The sequence below is a fragment of the Macaca thibetana genome, chromosome 16, assembly GCF_024542745.1.
Source record: "Macaca thibetana thibetana isolate TM-01 chromosome 16, ASM2454274v1, whole genome shotgun sequence".
In the NCBI taxonomy this organism is placed as follows: Eukaryota; Metazoa; Chordata; class Mammalia; order Primates; family Cercopithecidae; genus Macaca; species Macaca thibetana.
This window is the reverse complement of record NC_065593.1, coordinates 45,415,855-45,438,042: the sequence shown is the minus strand read 5'-3', so window position 1 is coordinate 45,438,042 and position 22,188 is coordinate 45,415,855. Positions and strand designations below refer to the sequence as shown.

The following is a 22,188-nucleotide window of genomic DNA, read 5'->3' as shown; positions in this document are numbered from 1 at the left end:
TTGCTATTAAGAGCTTATCTTCTCTCTGTTTTGATGGCAGAGGTAAGCAGCAGCAAAGTATCCCAAAACAGGGTCACATATAATCGCCAACTGAAAACCCAGGTCCTAGATCACTGAAATACTATTGCTCTTCAGAGTTCGTTATTTACATTTCTTTTTGTTATCTGCCAACGTGAAAGAAACATCACATTACTTAAAACCTCCACTGAATAAGTTATTGTCCACCAACAGTTTCAGATTGCCTTTGTTTTCACGTCACAGAGCACCAATAAGGTACAGATAAAATTAAAAGTGCTAAGGAAGATCTTTGACCAAATAAAAAGGCACATAGGTCACACAAAGTAAGAGGGCTGGTAGGTGTGATTCTTGATGTCTTGATTTATAGTTAGGACCCTAAGCTTTATACTGAATGTGCCCTTTATCTGTCTTATCTAGTTCTGCGAATCAAGAATTTTACTAAAATGAAATGCCTCACTTAGTTTCTTTTATGACCCTTAGTCTTCTTTAGCAAAGCTTCCAAAATCCCCTGCCAGGACAAGTGATGGAATGGAGCACCTACTCCTAAATTTAGGGTAAACTGGTACTAAAAGGTACAAGCACGACGATGGAGTATAGGAACGGAAAAGTAATCCTACAACTAGAAGACGCAGTGACAGTTTCAAAAGAAGGGTCAGTGTGGGACACGCTGGCTCTGGGAGGCGTTTGTAGCCTGGGAGTCTCTAGGGCAACACCACATGAGAATAGTGCTTTGTCCGTAAGTCTTTCACATAATTTAAATTCTCCCTTTCGGGCAGGAGCAACAGGCTCATTATCTGGCAGCAAGTCTAGCCCACAGCCTGGGAAGAAGGCGGACTCGTGCTCCACCGGCTCTTTATCCCGCAGGTCCCTGCAACACCACGATGCGCATGCGCCCCGGGGGCAGCTAAGAAGCACCCCGAGCTCGTTCACACTCGCGCATGCGCAGTCACCCATCTCGCCGCAGGCGACAGCTCACTATTTGGCAAGGGGGATGGGGCTGGGAAATGATGGGGGGGGCTGAAGGCAGGGGGCGCGTTTGTGTCTCCTGAATGCTTGAGATAGGGAGAAGGGACGGCTGATTCGGCTTTGGCATTCGCAGGCCACGTAATCCGGGTGTAGGAAATGGGACTGAGGAGAGTATATGTGTGTGGCGGGGGGTGGGGGGGCAGTGGGGGTCAGTCACCTCTTCAGGGAGGTGCCCCCCCACTCCGACAGGACAACCCCCTCCCTCGACTCTCCTCCCCCCACTCACCTGAGAGCGGCGGCGACAGCTGCTGGTCCCCGTCCCCCTGCGCTCGCCTCATACTGTCCGCAACATCCGGGACCTGCGGGACCGCCGATACACAAATACACACACACTCGGAGCGCGCACACTCACACACACACACACCGACACACACCGGCCGGGGCGTCATGGCGTCAGCACGTCGACGCAGCCAGCGCGTACCGCCGGGCCCCACCCCGCGCGGCCTCCTCCCCTTTACTCCCTTCTCTTCCCCTCCCCTCCCTGGGTTTCCCTGCTCCTCCTCCCTCGTCCTTAAGACTCCGCCTACCTTCCCTAGTGCGCATGCGTCTAGGGGCCAAGCCAGGGCCCGGGGATATGAGTGGAAGGAGGGGCCTGAGTAAAAAGAGGCGGGAACTTGGAGGGGGTCGCGTGCGGGGCGTGGGAGGCCGCGACGAGGTGCGACGACCAAATAGAGGCGTAGCAAGCCAAGGGTGGGAGTGGGCAGCGTAACAATTAAAGGCATTTCACAACAGCGATTTAGGTCTGCAAGCAGTTTATGGAGTACTAACCACTCTTATATGTATTAACTCATTTTTTAAAAGCCAGCCCTGTCGGTAAAATATTTTTTGGACTTTATGATGATGCTAGAGACCCTTTTAGGTAACTTTCAAAATTTAGCACTTAGAAACAAAAACAAGGACTATCCTTTCAGGGGAAGGTAGGCGATATAGGTGACCTAACTAAAAGGAAGCTGGCCAGGCATGGTGGCTCACGCCTGTAATCCCAGCACTTTGGGAGGCCGAGGTGGGTGGATCACCTGAGGTCAAGAGTTCGAGACCAGCCTGGCCAACATGGCAAAACCCCATCTCTACTAAAAATATAAAAATTAGCCAGGCGTGGCCGGGCGCAGTGGCTCACGCCTGTAATCCCAGCACTTTGGGAGGCCAAGGGGGCGGATCACGAGGTCAGGAGATTGAGACCATCTTGGCTAACACGGTGAAACCCTGTCTCTACCAAAAATACAAAAAATTAGCTGGGCATGGTGGTGGGCGCCTGTAGTCCCAGCTACTCGGGAGGCTGAGGCAGGAGAATGGCATGAACCCAGGAGGCTGAGCTTGGAGTGAGCCAAGATCACACCACTGCACTCCAGCCTGGGCGACAGAGCGAGACTCCGTCTCAATCAATCAATCAATAAAAGGAAGCTAATTCAGTAACAATTTGTTGCCTTGGACACCTGAGTTCCCTGTTGGCTTCACATTTTAGCCCCAATGGGCCATAAGTGATTCCTGAGTTGAGTGAAAGAAAAGACCTCGGATCACCTTGGCCCTTGGAGAAAAAAAGTTGTCTCGGTGTTACAGTTATAATGTTAGTGTTGTGTATTAGTTGTTATGATTCTTTTAGCTCAGACTTTAAAAAAATTATTCTTGAGCTGGGCACACTGGCTCAGACCTGTAATCCCAACACTTTGGGAGGCTGAGGTGGGAGGATCCCTTGAGCCCAGGAGTTGGAAACCAGCCCGGGCAACAAAGCAAGATTCTGTTCTACAAAAAAATTAGGCAAGTGTGGTGGTACCTGCCTGTAGTCACAGCTACTCAGGAGGCTGAGGCAGGAGGATCCCTCAAGCCCAGGACTTTAAGGTTACAGTGAGCTGATTGTACCACTGCACTCCGAAGTGGGCGACAGAGTAATACCTTGTCTTAAAAAAAAATTATTACTACGTTGTGTCTGTAATCCCAGTACTTTGGGAGGCTTGGGTAGAAGTATCACATCAGTTGAGCCTAGGAGTTCAAGACTGCAGTAAGCCATGAAGCCATGATCATGCCACTGTGCTCCAGCCTGAGCAACAAAGTGATATCCTGTCTGTAAAAAAAAAAAAAGAAAAGAAGGCCGGGCGCGGTGGCTCAAGCCTGTAATCCCAGCACTTTGGGAGGCCGAGACGGGCGGATCACGAGGTCAGGAGATCGAGACCATCCTGGCTAACACAATGAAACCCCGTCTCCACTAAAAATACAAAAAAACTAGCCGGGCGTGGTGGCGGCGCCTGTAGTCCCAGCTACTCAGGAGGCTGAGGCAGGAGAATGGCGGGAACCCGGGAGGCGGAGCTTGCAGTGAGCCGAGATCGCGCCACTGCACTCCAGCCTGGGCGACAGAGCGAGACTCCGCCTCAAAAAAAAAAAAAAAAAAAAAAAAAAAAAAGAAAAGAAAAAGAAAAAAAAAAGAAAAAGTTTTTAATATTCTTAATGAAGCCAAATAATCCAGAGTGGTCATTTTCCCTCTTTCTTGCTGGAATGGTATTACACACACACACACACACACACACACACACACAGCATTGGATACGAGAGCAACCCAATGAACCTGTAGATTGGGAGGTGACAGTGTGGGCCCTGCTTTGGGAACAGCTTCCGGGAGCCCTGCTGTCTCCCAGGCCTATGTGACTGTCTCTAGGAGACAGTGCTCACTGTCTCCTGCCACATGCGTTCTGGTGCCAGGTGGCTGGTGAGTCTGTTCAGTCGGGAAGTCTGGGAGCCCATGAGCAAAACCCCAGGGGTTTGGAAAAAAAAAAAAAAAAAGCCCCTGACAGTGCCAGGCTGTCTTCCACTTTCAAATACAGAAGCAAGCCGTACAATCTCACAGTTTAAAATCTCCTAGGAATCACGGACAAAACATTCCAGACTCCTAGAGTTTATACAACTGATTTTTCAGTCAGAATGATCAAGAAATGTAGATCCTAAATTCTAAAATGATGTAGTGACTGTACCTGCCCCACTGCAAAACAAAAAGAGCCTGTGTCACCTATTAGGCAGATGCTTGAAACTTTCCAGTTAGATTTCACTTATCAGTCAGGTGCGGTGACAGCACTTTGGGAGGCCAAGGCGGGCGAATCACTTGAGGTCAGGAGTTCGAGACCAGCCTGGCCAACATGGTGAAACCCCGTCTCTACCAAAAATACGAAAATTAGCCCGGCATCGTGGCGCACACCTGTAATCCCAGCTACTCAGGAGGCTGAGATAGGAGAATCACTTGAACCTGGGAGGCAGAGGTTGCAGTAAGCGAAGATCATGCCACTGCACTCCAGCCTGGATGACATAGCAAGACTGCCTCAAAAAAAAAAAAAAGAGAGATTTAACTTATCATTGTTAAAAACAAATATGATTCCTTTAGCTGAAGCCAGCAAGGTTTTTGGTCCCTGTGAAAATTCAGAATGCCCTAGAAATAATCCAGTAACCAGTAACAAGTAACTGGTTCCTGGTGTCACTGAGGTTGCTGAATTACCTATTCTCTTGACTTCAGAGTTCACACAAAAGCAGAGAAAAAAGAAAAGGGGTACTCTTTGCAGGAAGGAGCATGGAAGTGGGGAACAGGGTGCAGGAAAAGGAAACTGGATGCATGGACAACCTACTGTAGTTCCCTCACATTTGGAGCTAATCGTAACAGCTTCGCCAGACTCTATCCAGGACCTGGAAGGGGACTCCTCGGGGGAAGTGAGTCTGTGCCAACAGCTTGTCCAAGCTGGGCCTGAATCCCCAGTGATCTGGAAGGATATGAGAGGTCTTATCCCATCTGTAGCCTGGTGCAACGAAGCTCCTATTATACTGTGGGGACCATGCCTCCCACCTGAGATGTGATCCTATCAGACTCTGTACAAAGGACTTTGATTTGGTGTGGAACTGATTAAACGATTGTAGATGTCCTTGGAAGCACTGTGTGGAAGAATTTTAAACAGCTTCTCCTTTTTAATATGCACTTCCTCTTCGGTTTTAATTATTTTGTTCCTACATTTTCCCTTTCAATTTACTAAAATCTAGAAATGTAATTAGAGCAGAGGCTGGGCTCAGAGAAAGCTGCCAGGATTTCTACAGCATGATTAAATATACCAGGCATCCCTTTAGTGTGGGACTGAAAAATAGGATTCTCATTATTATCTTTCCCTTATCCAGGAAAGAATCGGCACCACATACAGATACGGATTTATTGAAAATGCAGCACTAATTAAAAACTCACCCAGCCTCTTGACGAGGTTTGGGTAACGAAAAAAAAAAGTGCAGTTATTTAATTATTTCCTCCATTTAATGTTTTGTTGCTGTAATGACAACAAGCAAGAAGCGCTTCTTGTTCTTCTTTCCTCAAAATAAAATTCTTGTCTCCTCCTGAGGGACTTAATGAGGCTTTTATCTATGCAACAACAATCAAGCTTACAATGGCACCAATTCAGTTCACTGCTCCTTGTGATGGTAAGCAACATGCAGAACTCACTTTCTTAATCCAAAACACAGACAACAAAGTGTTCATTGGCTGTCATGAGCCAGGTCTGGGTGTGGTATCTTCCCCAAAGACTCTGAGATGCCTGGTATTGATTGATTATACCAACGAGGACCTTCGGCTCCATTTTACAGTCCAGCAAGGAAAGATGTGGTTTCCTTGAAGTTCTAGGGGAGGTGGAGGCAGGCAGGACTGAACAGAAAATGAGTACAGACTCCCATTCTGGTTGTAAGTGCTGTAAGAAGCTGAAGTCTTTCCTCACTCTACAGCTCTTCCGCTGGGTGGTCAATGATCAACTTTTCAGTTGGGCAGTTGGTCCTCCGGCCCAGTGGCTCCTTTGTTGGAGCCCTTCATGGACACTGGGGATGAATATACAGGAAGGAAGATCTTTAGCAGGGACAGAGTCCTGTGCTCCAGAGGTACCCAGCCTAAAGGAAAAGAGACAAATGACATACCCCCAGGACACAGGTGTAAGAACATGCACAAAGAAACAAGAATAACACATTTATGATGTTATACTGGGGCCTCTATGGAGCTCACAAATATTAGCAGTGGAGAAATTTTGATTGATTCATGAAATTGCATAGTGAGGCAGCTGTGGCTTAATGAATGGGCTCCAGCCCCCTTGTCTGGAGACTCAAGTTCAAACCCAGCACTAACACTTACTACAATATAAAGTTGGACAAACCTCTCTAGGGCTCAATTTTTCCACTGGAACAATAAGCAAAATAATGCCCACCTTATCATATACTATGGGAGGATGAACTGAAATAATATTTTGTTGTTGTTGTTGTTGTTGTAGTCTTGCTCTGTTGCCCAGGCTGGAGTGCAGTGGTGCGATATCGGCTCACTGCACCTCTGGCTCCCAGGTTCCAGCAATTCTCCTGCCTCTGTCTCCCAAGTAGCTGGGACTAAAGGCATCTGCCACCACACCTGGCGCATTGCTGTTGTTGTTGTATTCTCAGTAGAGATGGGGTTTCACCATGTCAGCCAGACTGGTCTCAAACTCCTGACCTCAGGTGATCTGCCTGCCTTGGCCTCCCAGAGTGCTGGGATTACAGGCGTGAGCCACCGTGCCTGGTTGAAATAGTATTTGAACACAGCACAGTCTCTGGCATGCAGTAGACTCAACTTATTTATGAATGTGTCACTGAATGTGGATGTTTTGGAGTAAGTGTTTACATACCTGCTAGCCTTCAAGTCCCACTCTCATCTGTGCACTGTGTCACTCCTTGCCTCTGTGCCCTTCTTCAGAATTCTTTGGGGAGTGTAGAATCAAGAAAATAGCACAGATTTCTCACCCAGAACACTGTTACTTGCTAGCTGTGTCCCCTGCACAAGCTCTTTGACCTCAGAACCTGTTTCCTCAAACATCAGCCAGAGTTCCCAGTTGCAAGAACTGCGTCAACTCTGGTTACATCAATCAGAACTGGAATTGACTGAAGAAATATTGCTGGCTCTGAGAATTAACAGGAGCTAAAGAGTCCAACTTGGAAATTCAGCTGGAAACCAATGGCTGGTGGAGGAAGGACAACCACCTTCTTTAGCAGGACAGTCTGGGGAGGAGGCCCAGCTGCTGGGCACTGCCATAACGTGCCACCAGCAGACACATCACCACTGCTGCTGCTGCTGCAGCAAAGGATGTCTAATCTTCTCTTCATCTGCGTCTCATGCTGCAGACCCACAGCTCCAGGTGGAAGTACCCGGTTGGCCAATCCTAGTCCACCTCTTGGGTCCTGACTACCATAGTGGGTAACAAGGAAAAGTCTCCCTGCCATGGTGTCTGCAGTGTGATGTGTGACCCTCCTCACTGATGCAATCCACAGCAGAGGACACATCCCAAACAGGAAGCAGATCAGATGCTGGACCTCTAGGTCCCCATCCCATCAGTGAAATGAGGCATTCCATCATAGGGTAATAAGCAGCATTGGATGGCATATTTGTTCAAAAGGGCTTGACACACAAAAGGATTCCTTTACTTTACTTCTCTCTTAAATAAAACAAAAGGGAGCCGGGCCGTGGTTTGTGCCTATAGTTCCAGCTACTTGGGAAGTTGAGGCACAGGAGGATTGCCTGAGTCCAGGAGTCGGAGGCTGCAATAAGCTGGGACTGCAACACTGCACTCTAGCCTGCTTGACAGACTGAGACTCCAACTCATAAAATAAAGTAAAATACAATAACAAAACAGCTAGGTGCAGTGGCTCATGCCTGTAATTCCAGCATCTCGGGAGGCCAAGGCAGGAGGATCACTTGAGCCCAGCAGTTTGAGACCAGCCTGGGCAACATAGCAAAGCCCCATCGCTACAGAAAAATACAAAAATTAGCCAGGAATGGTGGGTACCTGTAATCCCAGCTACTCAAGAGGCTGAGGTGGGAGGATCACTTGAGACTGGGAAGTTGAGGCTGCAATGAGCTGAGATTGTACCACTGTGGTGACAGAGCAGGACTCTGTCTCAAAAAAAAAAAAAAAAAAAAAAAAAGGCTTGTAATGGTGTACTTATCTGAGGATTTCATCAATATGTGTTTACAGACATAGAAGTTCTGAGGTTTTAACCTGGGACATGGCTGAGATACATGATATCTACAGGGTGGCACTCCAAGCAAAGAAGAAACAATAAGAAAAAAGAAAGGAAAGGAAATGGCAGGTTTGAGCCTGTTTTTCTTTTACTTTTGTCTTGGACTACCAACACAACTCCATCTCCATCTCATTCATCTTTAAAACGGGTCTGAAAGTTATCTGAAGTCATTACTTCAAAATAAGTTTTAGAAGGTCAATATTTGTTTTCAACAAATAATATATTATCAAAAGTAGATTTTATTCACTGTCACGAATTATTTCCTGTGGGTTTTTTAGTCCTATTCTGAATGGGATTGATCTACCATCTGTTGGCATTTGCCTGAAAATAACATTTACCTAAATGTAGATAATTAGTTTAGCAAAAACAAATTTTTTTTCTACATCAACTCAAATAAGAATTACTTTGGATTTTACTGTTTTAGATTATCCTTGCCATGGCTCTACTTTATCAAGGTGAATTGATTTCAATTGAAAGTTTACTCTACATTAGAATCTTATTTTAAAAAAAAAGAATTTAATATAAAATTCAATTATGGAAGATCTGTGCCAAAGTGAAAAGTCAACTGAGTGCTCCCCGGGTACAGAGCTCTACCAGGGTACTACAGGGTGAGTCAAAAGAAATAGAAATATTGTCCCTATTCACAGACTTTTCAAGTTAGAATAAAAGAATTTTATAACTTAAAGAGACCTTAAAACTTCTCCAACCCAGTGGTTTTCAAATGGTGCTTGCCTCCCAAGCTCTGGGCTTCTGAAGACTTGCCTCGGGGGGCTCCAAGGAAGTGGGGGAGGGAGGGACCAAATGGGGCCAGGACAGGCCAAGCCAAGCAAATCTGGTTGTCTTTTTACCCATTCATTTCAGAAAGTAGCCATCATCAACCAGGTACAGTGGCTCACACCTATAATCCCAGCATTTTGGAAGGCTGAGGCAGGCTGGTCACTTGAGGCCAGGAGTTCGAGACCAGCCTGGCCACGATAGTATAACCCTGTCTCTATTTAAAAAGATACAAAAAAATTAGGGGGGCATGGTGGCGCGTGCCTGTACTCCCAGCTACTAGGGAGGCTGAGGCAGAAGAATCATTTGAAATAGGGAGGTGAAGGTTGAAGTGAGCCGAGATTGCGCCACTGTACTCCAGTCTGGGCAACAGAGTGAGGCGCCATCTCAAAAAAAAAAAAAAAAAAAAAAAGAAAAAAGAAAAGAAAAAGAAAAAAAGAGGCCAGGCATGGTGGCTCACGCCTGTAATCCCAGCACTTTGGGAGGCCAAGGCAGGCGGATCCCAAGGTCAGGAGATCGAGACCATCCTGGCTAATACAGTGAAACCCCGTCTCTACTAAAAATACAAAAAATTAACTGGGCGTGGTGGCAGGCGCCTGTAGTCCCAGCTACTCAGGAGGCTGAGGCAAGAGAATGGCGTAAATCTGGGAGGTGGAGCTTGCAGTGAGCCGAGATCGCGCCACTGCACTGCAGCCTGGGCAACAGAGCCAGACTCTGTCTCGGAAGGAGGGAGGGAGGGAAGGAAGGGAGGGAGGGAAATTAGCCACCATCCTTGAGTCCTCTAGTCCCAATGTCTCACACCTAATCCTTCAGGAATTCCTGTTAAGTTCTAGTTTCAAAGTATCTCATGAATCCATCCACTTGTCTACTTCTCTTCTGTCCCACTGAAGTTCTAGCCACCATCCTCTTTTGCCTGGACCATAGAAAGAGGGTCCTAATTAGTCTTCCTAATTCTCTGCTTGTCTCTCAATCCATGCTTCACTCAGCAACCAGGGCAATCTAATTAAAATTTAAGTGAGACCACATTGCAATCTGGCTTAAAACCTTTGAATGGCTTTTTGTTGTACCAAGAATAAAATCCAAACTTTGTATCACCAACTACCAGAGCCTCATCTTCAACTATCACATCTCACGTTGCTTCTTTTCCTGTCCTTGCTCCAGCAACCCTGACCATCTACAGATTCCTAGAACCCATCAAGCTCTTTCCCTCCCCAGGCCTTTGTGGCTACCATTGTCTCCGCCTGGAATACTTTTTGCCTGGTTCTGTCTCTTCTTCAGGTTTCAGCTTAATTGTTATATCCTTCTCTGACCTCCCACCATATCCAAAATAAGAACTTTCTGTTATTTTCTATCACGGTACTTTGTTTACTTCCTTTACAACACCGCTAACAATTTGTAATTGTTTTTGTGAATTTACTCTTTCATTTTCTGTCTCCTCTACTGGATTGTCAGCTCCATGGGGACAGTAACCTGGCTGGCTGGCTCTCCGTTATGTCCCAGCATCTAGCATAGTTTGAGACCAGCCTGGGCAACATAGCAAAATCACGTCTCTACAGAAAAAGACAAAAATTAGCTGGGCGTGGGTGGGCACCTGTAGTCCCAGTTACTTGGGAGGCTGAGGTGGGAGGATCATTTGAGACCGGGAAGTTGAGGCTGCAGTGAGCTGAGATCCTGCCACTGGGGCAACAGAGCCAGACTCCGTCTCAAAAAAAAAAAAAAAAAAGCCTTGCGGCCAGGTGCAGTAGCTCATGCCTATAATCCTAGCATTTTGGGAGGCCAAGGTGGGTGGATCACCTGAGATCAGGAGTGCAAGACCAGCCTGACCAACATGGTGAAACCCTGTCTCTACCTAATACAAAAAATTAGCTGGGCATGGTGGTGCATGCCTGTAGTCCCAGTTTTCTTGGGAGGCTGAGGCTGGAGAATTGCTTGAACCCGGGAGGCGGAGGTTGCAGTGAGCTGAGATTGCACCATTGCACTCCAGCCTGGGCAACAAGAACAAAACTCTGTCTCAAAAAAAAAAAAAAAAAAGGCATGGAATGGTGTACTTATGTGAGGATTTGATCAATATGTTTACAGACATAGAAGTTCTGAGGTTTTAACCTAGGGAATGGCCGGGATACACAGTATCTATAGGGTGGCACTCCAGGCAAAGAAGAAGCAATGGGAAAAAAGAAAAGAAAGGAAATGGCATGCAGCACATGCTGACATGTGGACAGGAAGTGCTCTGTACTTACTGAATGAATAAACATATAACAGGAAGCCTTAGCCTTAGCCTTGCCTGGAATGTCAGAGAAGACGCAAGCAAAAGTTGGAAGCATAACTGGAAGGCTGATAGGTAATGTGGGTGGAGAAGGGGAATGGGGAAAAAACAGTCCAGGCAGGCAGATAATCTAAGGCCAGGGACGGCTTGAAGTTTTTTAGAAACTCCATGAAAATTAGTGTGGTTGGGCCAGGTGCAGTGGCTCAAGCCTGTAATCCAAGCACTTCGGGAGGCTGGAGCGGGAGGATTGCTTGAGGCCAGAAGTTAAAGGCCAGCCTGGACAACATAATGAGATTCCACCTCTACAAAAAAAAAAAAAAATTAACAGGGTGTGTTGGCACATACCTGTAGTCCTAGCTACTTGGGATGCTGAGGTGGGAGGACTGCTTGAGCCCAGGAGATCGAGGCTGCAGTGAACTGTGATTACACCACTGCACTCCAGCCTGGGCAACAGAGTGAGAGCCTGTTTCAAAAAAAATTTTTTTTTAATTAATTAATTTATTTATTTATTTATGTGGTTGGAGGATAGAGAGTGAGCAAGAGGGTGGTGTGAGGTGGGTCAGGAGGGCAAGGCAGAGCCAGCCTTTTTCCCCTGGGATCCAAACCACAGGACCTGAGAGTAGGGGAGGAATGAATTTCCCCAAAGCACAGTCAGGGCACTCTGGGCGGGGAAAGCAGGAAATGAATGCAGAGGCCAACAATGGAAGACCACTCCTCTTGGTTTTCCTCCCCTTTCCCTGGCTGCTCCTTCTCTGTGTCCTTTACAAGCTCTTTTTTTAGCAATCCTTTGAAAATCTGCTTTCCTCAGATTCCATTCAGTTCCTCTCCTCTTCACACTGTCTTCACTTTCCTTGAGATCTCTCATTCACTCTCACAGCTCCCCTGCCATCCATCTGCTAGAGAATATTCCCAGTCCGTCTTGAGCCAGGCTTTCCTCTTGAGCCCCAGACTTACCTACCCAACTACCAACCTGATAGCTTCAGTCAGATGTCGCACAGGCACCTAATATTCAGCAGATCTAACACCTGGCTCTCCTCTAGTATCTCGTCATGCTGCTCATGCCTGAAAACTGGGGAGTAACCTTGATTCCTCAGCCCTCATTCAATTAATAACCAAATTCTGACATTCATACTTTAGTTATCTCTCAATTCTGCCTACTTCCCTCCATTTCCACTGACATTTCCCCAATTCTTCCCTGGATCACAACGGCCTCCTCACCAGCCTCCCAGCCTCTGATCTTCCCCACTCCAGTTCATTCTCCACCCTGCAGCCAGAGTGAACTCTCTATAATAACAATCTGGCTGGGCGCAGTGACTCAAGCCTGTAATCCCAGCACTTTGGGAGGCTGAGGCAGCGGATCACCTGAGGTCAGGAGTTCGAGACCAGCCTGGCCAAAATGATGAAACCTTATCTCCACTAAAAATACAAAAATTAGCTGGGCATGGTGGCACAGCCTGTAATCCCAGCTACTTGGGAGGCTGAGGCAAAAAAATCACTTGAACCTGGGAGGCGGAGATTGCAGTGAGCTGAGATTACAAATATCACTGCACTCCAGCCTGGGCAACAGAGCGAGACTCTGTCTCAAAATAAATAAATATGCCAGGCGCAGTGCCTCACTCCTGTAATCCCAACACTTTGGGAGGCCGAAGAAGGTGGATCACCTGAGGTCGGGAGTTCGAGACTAGCCTGACTAACATGGAGAAATCCCTTCTCTACTAAAAATACAAAAAGTAGCTGGGCATGGTGGCACATGTCTGTATTCCCAGCTACTTGGGAGGCTGAGGCAGGAGAACCACTTGAACCGGGGAGGCGGAGGTTGTGGTGAGCCAAGACCGAGCCACTGCCCTCCAGCCTGGGCAACAAGAGCAAAACTCCGTCTCAAAATAAACAAATAAATAAAAATAAATAAAATAAAATGACAATCTGATCAAGTCACTTTGCATATAACTCTTCATTGGCTCCCACTGCCATCAGGAAAATAAAATCCAAACTCCTTAACAGGGGTGAAAGGCTCTCTAAAAGTGACCTGTGCTTTTAACTCTAGGTGCCCTTTTACCCTCCCCTACCCCACTTAGCAATACAGTTTCCAGTCGTACACAGATCTACTTTCAATTCCCTGAGTGAACCAAGTTCTCTGTTTTTGCACATGCTGTTCCCTTTTCCCAGAACAGTCTTCTTTGCGTCTTTCCCTGCCCCCACCCCCTTCCCCCTGTTAATTTCCTGCTGATTCTTCAGGTTTTGGCTTATCCATCTGTTCCTCCAGGAAGCTGTGCAAGTGTCTCACAGCCCTGAGCCAGGTCTTCCTAAACTTCTCCTCCCACTGCATGTCACCCTGGATTGTGGGTGCCTGAGTCCTTCCCTCTCTGCTCATTACTAAATTGTAAGCTCTTTGGGGACTTATTCTTTTTATTTTATTGCTTATTTATTTATTTTTTTTTTTTTGAGGCGGAGTCTCTCTCTGTTGCCCAGGCTGGAGTGCAGTGGCACCATCTCAGCTCACTGCAACCTCCATCTCCCGGGTTCGAGCGATTCTCCTGCCTCAGCCTCCCAAGTAGCTGGGATTACAGATATGTGCCACCATGCCTGGCTAATTGTTGTGTTTTTAGTAGAGACGGGGTTTCTCCATGTTGGCCAGGCTAGTCTGGAACTCCTGACCTCAGGTGATCCGCCTGCCTTGGCCTCCCAAAGTGCTGGGATTATAGGCGTGAGACACCACGCCCGGCTTCTTTTTCTCTATTGTATTTCTGGCACCAAGCAGCATTCCTAGCACATCACAGGTATTCAGATAAGTACTTGTGGAATGAATACACGAATGAATGAGTGAAATAAACATTCCTCTCAGGAACTTGGTTCCAGGAGCTTTAGGCACAGAAGCCTCCAGAGCCTTCCTCTTCCTGCATCCATTATTTGGCCTCAGGCTGGTCAGTGGGCTGGCTGGTCAGAGGCCCGTGACAACCCTGAATACCCATCCAAGGGGTTCCTTGACTCAGACCTTCTGCTGGGAGCCCAGTCTTCCCTTAAAAGGCCACCTTATCGGAAAGTGCCTGTGAAGGCATTTATGAGCTCTATTTTTATCTATGTTGGAAAGCCTCAAAGTCAATTCCCAAGCCAAAGACATTACACTCAGGAACGCGGATGAGCAAGGAAGCATCTCTGCGATGCGTTTGAGTCACAGCTTTGTTTTCCGTGGCAAGGGCCTCAGTTCCTCCCCATTACTGGGCCCTTGTTTTTAAGGACTGGCTGACTCTAAAAAGCTTTTGATCTCACATTTGTGAAAACTAGATCTTGCAGCTCTTAATGATCTGTGCAATGGTGTCATCTTCCCTATGATTTCTTAACTCTGCCGGGCAGGGCAGAGCACAGTGGATTGCCAAACAGCTCCCAGTTTATTCAAACTGGCTTCCCACCCCCATCTCCAAATGGAAATTCATCTCGGATGATGGAAGGAAGCAGGGTGGTCGGGGGGGCGGGGCTCCCAAGGAGCCTGGTCAGAGAAATAATTGGACAGAAGCTACAAGGCTGAGGAGAGTAACACAGCAGGGCTGGTGAGCAAGTTGAGAGCCTTTGCCAGGGAAAGGATTCACTGTCAGCACTGCAGAGAGCAAGGGCGGGAGAGAGAGCGCCGAAGGGAGGAGTGTGAAGAGAGGAAAAAGACAGTGAAAAACCAGAGGAAGGGAGGATGGTGGGAGGAAAGTGGGAAGCTGCAGGATGGAAGGATCACCGGTAGTTTATGGAGAAGGGGAAGGAGAAGGGGAAGAATGCATCTTCCCCTTGATCCAAGTCGGGTAAATTGGGGAGAGAGGGCGTTACAGAGTCAGGTGGAAGCCCCAGAGAGATGGTCAGTCACACCCTCAGATGTGACTAGAAATCTGGATGTCGGGATTAGAAATGAGAGTTGGGGAAGACAGGAAGGAATGTTCTCACTCCCAAATTCCAGGCACAGACTTTGCCATCATTCTTGTTCCTGGGGATTTAGGAAAGATAGGCTTTTTGTTTTGTTTTGTTTTGCTGTTTTAGAGGAAGGGTCTCGCTCAGTCACACAGGCTGGAGTGTGGTGGCAAGAGCATAGCCCATTGCACCTCGACCCCCCTTTCAAGTGATCCTCCCACTTCAGCCTCCTAAGCATCTGGGACTACAGCCGTGTGCCACCATGCCTGGCTAAAGACAGACTTTGTCGGCTGGGCACGGTCATGCCTATAATCCCAGCACTTTGGGAGGCCGAGGCGGGCAGATCACAAGGTCAGGAGATTGAGACCATCCTGGCCCACATGGTGAAACCCCATCTCTACTAAAAATACAAAAATTAGTTGGGTGTGGTGACGCGTGGCTGTAATCTCAGCTACTTGGGAGGCTAAGGCAGGAGAATCGCTTGAACCAGGGAGTCAGAGGTTGCAGTGATCCGAGATTGTGCCACTACACTCCAGCCTGGCAACAGAGCAAGACACCATCTAAAAAAAAAAAAAAAAGATTTTGTCAAAGAGTGCTGGAACCCAGAGGACTCAAGACACTGTTAATTCACTCTCTCCTTTCCTTTAGCAAAAGAGGCCCTAAACAATTGAAGGTCCATGCTCCACTGTCTCTCCAACCCCACATTCCCCCTTCTGAGAACAGACACAGCGTGTACCACAGTCCCTTATCTGCCTCTGCCTCTGTTGGCCACTCTGGGACAGGAACCAGAGTTAGAACTTGGAGTCTGGGCTGAGTCAACACTGTCTGTGGGAGAGATGGCTTCCTGGGAAGTCTGGCTTCAAAGCTTCTGACTGGCCAAGCACAAGGTACCATGGAGGATGGGGGTGGCTTTGACTTTCAAAGTACCTCTCACTAGGGAGAGAATCATGGGACAGAAGTTTCCATAGTCTAGGCCAGGTGTGGTGGCTCACCTGGATTTCACCCATTTCTTTAGTAGAGAAACCCCATCTCTACTAAAAAATACAAAAAAAAAAAAATTACCCGGGCATGGTTGTGGATGCCTGTAGTCCCAGCTACTTGTGGAGGCTGAGGCAGGAGAATGGCGTGAACCTGGGAGGCGGAGCTTGCAGTGAGCCAAGATGGCGCCACTGCACTCCAGCCTGGGCAACAGAATGAGACTCCGTCTCAAAACGAAAAACAAAAACAAATTGTTGTTCCCAGGTTGTCTCCTTTCTCCTCCCTCCTTTCCTTCCTTCCACAAACAGTTATGGAACACCTACCGTGTGCCATTCACCATGATAGGGGCTAAAGATACAAAGATACAGCGTTGGAGGAGAAATACACATAAATACTAATCAGATGCAAGGCAATGATATAAGTACTTCAATAGGGTAAGTGGCAAACTAGTGACCCTAGGCCAAATTTGACCTGCAGGCACGTTTTAGTTAAACTGACAAAGAATTTAGGTCAGGCATGGTGGCTCACACCTGTAATCCCAGCACTTTGGGAGGCCAAGGCCAGTGGATCACTTGAGGTCAGAAGTTCGAGACCAGCCTGGCCAACATGGTAAAACCCTGTTTCTATCAAAAATACAGAAATCAGCCTGGCGTGGTGGCAGGCACCTGTAATTCCAGCTACTCAGAAGGCTGAGGCAAGAGAATTACTTGAACCCAGGAGGTAGAGGTTGTAGTGAGGTGAGAGCCTGCCACTGCACTTTAGCCTGGGCAACACAGCGATACTCCATCTCAAAAAAATAAATTAATTAAACAAAACTGACAAGGAATTCAAAAATTCGGGCGAGTTTATTTAAAAATTGGGATTTCCACCTTCTCTTAAAAAAAAAAATCGGTGGGCCGGGTGTGGTGGCTCATGCCTGTCATCCCAGCACTTTGGGAGTCAGAGGCGGGTGGATCACCTGAAGTCAGGAGTTTTGAGACCAGCCTGGCCAACATGGTGAAACCCCGTCTCTACTAAAAATATTTTTTAAAAAATTAGCCGGGCGTGGTGGCAGGTGCATATAATTCCAGCTACTTGGGAGGCTGAGGCAGGAGAATCGCTTGAATCTGGGGTGTGGAAGTTGCAGTGAGCCGAGATAGTGAAACTTCACTCCACTCCAGCCTGGGTCACAGAGTGAAACTCTGTCTCAAAAAAAAAAAAAAAAAGGGCCGGGCACGGTGGCTCACATCTGTAATCCCAGCACTTTGGGAGGGCGAGGCGGGCGGATTGCCTGAGGTCAGAAGTTCGAGACCAGCCTGGCCAATGTGGTGAAACCCCATCTCTACTAAAAATGCAAAAATTAGCTGGGCGTGGTGGCAGGCACATGTAATCCAGCTACTCGGGAGGCTGAGGTAGGAGAATTGCTTGAACCCAGGAGACGGAGGTTGCAGTGAGCCAATATCACACCACTGCACTCCAGCCTGGACAACAGAGCAAGACTCTGTCTCAAAAAAAAAAAAAAAAAAAAAGAAAAGATAACAATGGGAAGGAGGTGAAAAGCCACAGCACTTTATTTTATTTTTATTTTTTTTACTTAGCATAGTGGGCTCTTCTAGACCACCACACATTTTAAAAATTTATTTATTTTTTAATTTTTTCTCTCCTAAAACTCACCATTTAGAACACAGCATCTTTTAGATGGAACACGCATACTGTTTTCACAGGCTGCGTCCCACCCCTTTTCCTATTGACCTAAACTAGCTTGCCTCATTCATCGTGATCCCTGCAATGATTGTGCAGGTGTCAGAATTGAGGACCCTTAAAATGGAAAGCCATCACAGGACCGAAAGGAGGGAACAGTCAACTCTGCGCGAGGAGGGCAGATCAGTTAGCCTTTGAACTAAGTCCAAGTTCCTTATTTACTTGTTTACTTGTTTATTGTCCCCCTACCCCACCGCCCTCATTGTGAGACTACTCATAAGAGAAGGGCTTCACTCAGCTGCCTTCTCCACGGGGTCTCCGGTGCATAGCCTGGTACAGGGTCAGTCTCAATATCTATTCATGAAATGTGTTGAACGAGCAGAGTTGCTAGAAGTGCCAAATGGAAAAGGGAATTCCAAGCAGAGGGAACGTTGGGCATCAAAGCATGACAGTAAATAGCATACAGGGAACTGCAAATAGTTCCTGGTGAGTGGAAGTGCTGGGAGTGTGAGGTGGGTGGGATCAAGCAGGGTGGAAGCAGCAGGAATTGAAGCAGGGAAAATTGACTCCGGTGGGATCCTAAAGGGCTTTTTGTGCTGCACTAAGAAGGTAACTGTGGAACCTTGGAAGAGATTTGAGAAGTGGAGGGACAGGATCAGGTAGATTCTTGTTGTGTAGAAATAGCTCTGGCTGGGTGGGAGTGTGGGAGATGTGGGCTTCAGAGGAGAGACAAGCAGCAAACAGAACCTTCCATTCAAACTCCCCTCCTACCTGCACCTTCCCCTTTGGTTTTGAAGCCCCTGAAACTGGTCTGGGAATCTATTTTAAGAGAATGGTGCCCCCTGCTGACTAAGCCTGGGCTTGCACCTCCCGGGGCCATCAGGCAAATTAAAAAATTTTTGGCCCTCAACAAAAAAGCACCTGGAAGGCTTGTGCACAGAACTGCAAGTCGTGATGTATCTGAGAGATGTATCTCTTCCTTTTCCTAGGAAGAGAGAGGCCCATAAGAACACTTGTGATCATGAGTAATGCCACAATAGTGTTGCCAGATAAAATACAGAACACCAGCTAAATTTGAAACCAGGGACATACTTACATGAAAAATGTGTGTTGTTTGTTTGAAATTCAACTGCAGCCAAGCATCCTATATTCTTATTTGTTAAATCTGACAATTCTAGATAGTGTGTAGCGGGGTCAGGAGAAAACTGGAAATGAAATTGGACAGGTTGCTCTCCTTGGGTATCTCTGCAACCTCAACCTCATCTAAGCAGGCAGAGCTGGAGATGATGCTTTCTCATATTTTGCAGTGGCTTTTAGTTGTATAATTCTATTTGGGAAATCACTTTTAATTTAGTCCCATGATGATGGTGCATCCTGTGTATGGACTCCGTGAATAGGAAGAGAACTGTGGGCCCTTTTTACAGAAAAATGAACCTACTAGCTACACACACACACACACACACACACACACACAGAGAGAGAGAGAGAGAGAGAGAGAGAGAGAGAGTTTTCGGGGAGTTCCCAGCCTTCATGTAAGAGTAACACATTCCCTCTAGGGCTGTGGTCTGAGTGTGGCAGTTCTTGGGTTCTGAGTAGGAGGAAATGGCGTCTTGTCGGTAACCTCAGCTGAAACGTAGTGCTTCTGTTAGCTCTGGCCACCCACACACCATGACAAAACACAGAAGCGGGCAGGAAGAAACATACCATCCCTCCCCTTGGTGAATGGCTTGAACCACTTCCCTCTTCTACCTCTCCCAGAAATCACGGGGAGTCAGGCATATTCAGACCAAAAGCCCACCTATCCTCGCGGGCTCATGCTGCCACAGAGTGGAGGGCACTGAATGAAGTCACGCTTCATGCCAAGTCCCTCTTCACTCCCCTTCCCGCCCTTCCTGCCAATGGCAGGCATAGCCCACTGGCTCCCACTCTGAGGACCATGTCTGTCAGAAACTGGCTGTCACCAGCTGGTGGCAACCCTCCAGAATATATTCTGGACGCTCTGGGCTGGGTGATCAAACCCCTGGTCTGAACACGCGGGGGGCAGATCTCAGCAGGCATGCCTGGAGTCTCCTTATGGCCCTTTCTGGAAAGCTCTCTGAGCCTCCATAGCCTGCTGTCCTCCAGGCCTTATAGAAGGCAGACAGAAGTGGCCAAGGCCAGGGGGATGTGGCTTCCAGAATCTCTCAAAGTATCTAAATTACAGAAAAATCTCATTTCAGGTTGCTTCTGTCTCTGTCAGACAAGCATGTTTATGTGACATTCAGCTCTGCTGGACTGCTCTGTGGAATACGGTGCCCCAAATGACCAAGTGCCTCAAGCAAACAATCACAGTGATATACCCTACAGCGCACGATTGTAGAATAACGTTTTATGTTGAACATTTTCTACAATTAAAAATTAATCTAATGAATACAGTAGTATGATTTCCAATCATAATTTTTTTTTTTTTTTTTTTTGAGATGGAGTTTTGCTCGTTGCTCAAGCTGGAGTGCAATGGTGCGATCTTGGCTCACCGCAACCTCTGCCTCCTGGGTTCAAGCGATTCTCCTGCCTCAGCCTCCCAAGTAGCTGGGATTACAGGCATGCTCCATCATGCCCAGCTAATTTTTTGTATTTACTAGAGATGGGGTTTCACCATGTTGGTCAGGCTGATCTCAAACTCCTGCCGTCAGGTGATCCTCCTGCCTCAGCCTCCCAAAGTGCTGGGATTATAGGCATGAGCCACCGCGCCAGGCCTCCAATCATAATTTCTTTGGAAGAAGGGTCCTTTGTTCTGAGGTTGGATAGCTTTTCCTAAAATCTTTTGAATTAGGCCAAGAGTGGTGGCTCATGCCTGTAATCCCAGCACTTCGGGAGGCTGAGGCAGGTGGATCCCTTGAGCTCAGGAGTTTGAGACCAGCCTGGGCAACATAGTAAAACCCTGTCTCTCCAAAATTACAAAAATTAGCCAGGTGTTGTGGCATGCACCTGTAGACCCATCTACTCAAGAGGCTGAGGTGAGAGGTTGGCTTGAGCCCAGGAAGTGGAGGTTGCAGCGAGCCATGATAGCACCACTGCACTCCAGTCTGGGTAACAGAGCCAGACCTTGTCTCAGAAAAAAAAAAAAAAAAAAAAAAAAAAATCTTTTGAAACCACAATGGTGATATTTGATTTTTTTAAAATGTCCTTACTTGAAAAAATTAAAAGCCAGCATACCTCCAAATTATTTGAAAATTCTACTGGGAATTTTCAGAAAATCCAAACAGCTGGAAACCACTTGTTTAACCCACTGAGGGTTAGGGTTCCCTGACCCCGGGAAGTGGGAAGTGAAATGGGAGGCCCACCCACGGAGCTCCTGCCCTCCTGCGGGGCAGTGCAACACGACCTTCAGCTGATGCATTCTGGTGGGTTTCAGGCTCCCTCTTCCAAATATGGGGAGACTGGTTTCTGGCCTAACCTCTTCCCAGGAGTGTTCTAAGGATAAAATGTCACGTACTAAAGAGCTTTGGGAAAGAAGGAGCTCTATAAATATATGAGATTACTGTTCCCAAAGACAGCTGGTGTGTTTCTAGTGGGAAGGGCTGAATGATTCCACAGAGACTCAGGACAATTTCTCTGCCAGGGCATCCAGGGAAAATGACCAGCACTACTCACAAAACCTGCAAACTGTTCCACTGACAAGCGGGGCCAGACAGAGGCAAAGGGTCTCCCAGTGGGCTTCACTTTCCTCCCTCAGAGGGCACAGGTCCAAAACGCAACTCGAATTCAGGAAGCCTAGAGTTCTAGTTTGTGTCTCAGGGACATACCTAGGGACCCACCGCAGGTCACCTAAGTCTCCCTCATTTAGGTTTTCCCATCTCTAAAAAGTGCGGATGTCTGCTGAGTCCCCTTTTCACAAGGGTGGTACGAAGCTGTTGAGAAAACACACAATCCATTCCTAAATACCTCACTTGATAGATTACCTACCGTTCATGTTTAATTCCTGCCACCTTAAGTCCTTTTTAAAACAATATGGGACTTTAGTTTCTTTTAATGTTTAACTCCAGAATAGCTTTCCCCACGATTGTACCCCAAATCACACTGCGGCGGGGCAGTGGGTTACTCCCCTTGCTACAGACGAAAGGGTGAACAGGGACTGAAAAATCACTTTGTCATGTACCTGAGCATGAACAGTAAAGGAGGTGGCTCAGATGCTTTGACCAAAATAGCTGTAAGCACCATACACCCCAAACGAAAAACAGTGTCTTGGGAAATTTGTGTGCCAGTTCCCTCCCTTCGACACATAGCTGAGAATTAACTGCAGATGAAAGTCCTTTGATCTTTAGAAATCTGAGGCATCAGGCCGCTCAGGGTTAGCCATCACCATCACTTTTGTTTGAACTTGTCTGGTATTTCACATTTATCAGCCCTATTATAAGTTAACAGTGTTACTGACTTTAGTCAACTTTGGCACTCCCAGTCCCTGTGATCCTGCAGGTAAGTTGACACCCCGAGCAAGCTGGCAGCTCACGGAACCTTTTCAGTTATCTTCAAGTTGAGCAAAA

At 47.3% G+C, this 22,188-nt stretch overlaps 2 protein-coding genes across 4 annotated transcripts in view; both read right to left on the bottom strand.

The window, feature by feature from the left end:
- Window positions 1-1,574, bottom strand: part of SPOP (speckle type BTB/POZ protein) — an 85,211-nt gene extending 83,637 nt beyond the window's left edge. Inside the window, exon 1 of one of the 3 annotated variants that reach the window (XM_050765681.1) lies at window positions 1,271-1,574. The gene's annotated coding sequence lies outside the window, so the exon portion shown is untranslated. The remainder of the gene's footprint in view (window positions 1-1,270) is intronic. The other 2 variants (XM_050765680.1, XM_050765682.1) reach the window with 2 other exon arrangements.
- Window positions 1-22,188, bottom strand: part of PHB1 (prohibitin 1) — a 444,080-nt gene that overhangs the window by 270,231 nt on the left and 151,661 nt on the right. The window lies entirely within an intron of this gene.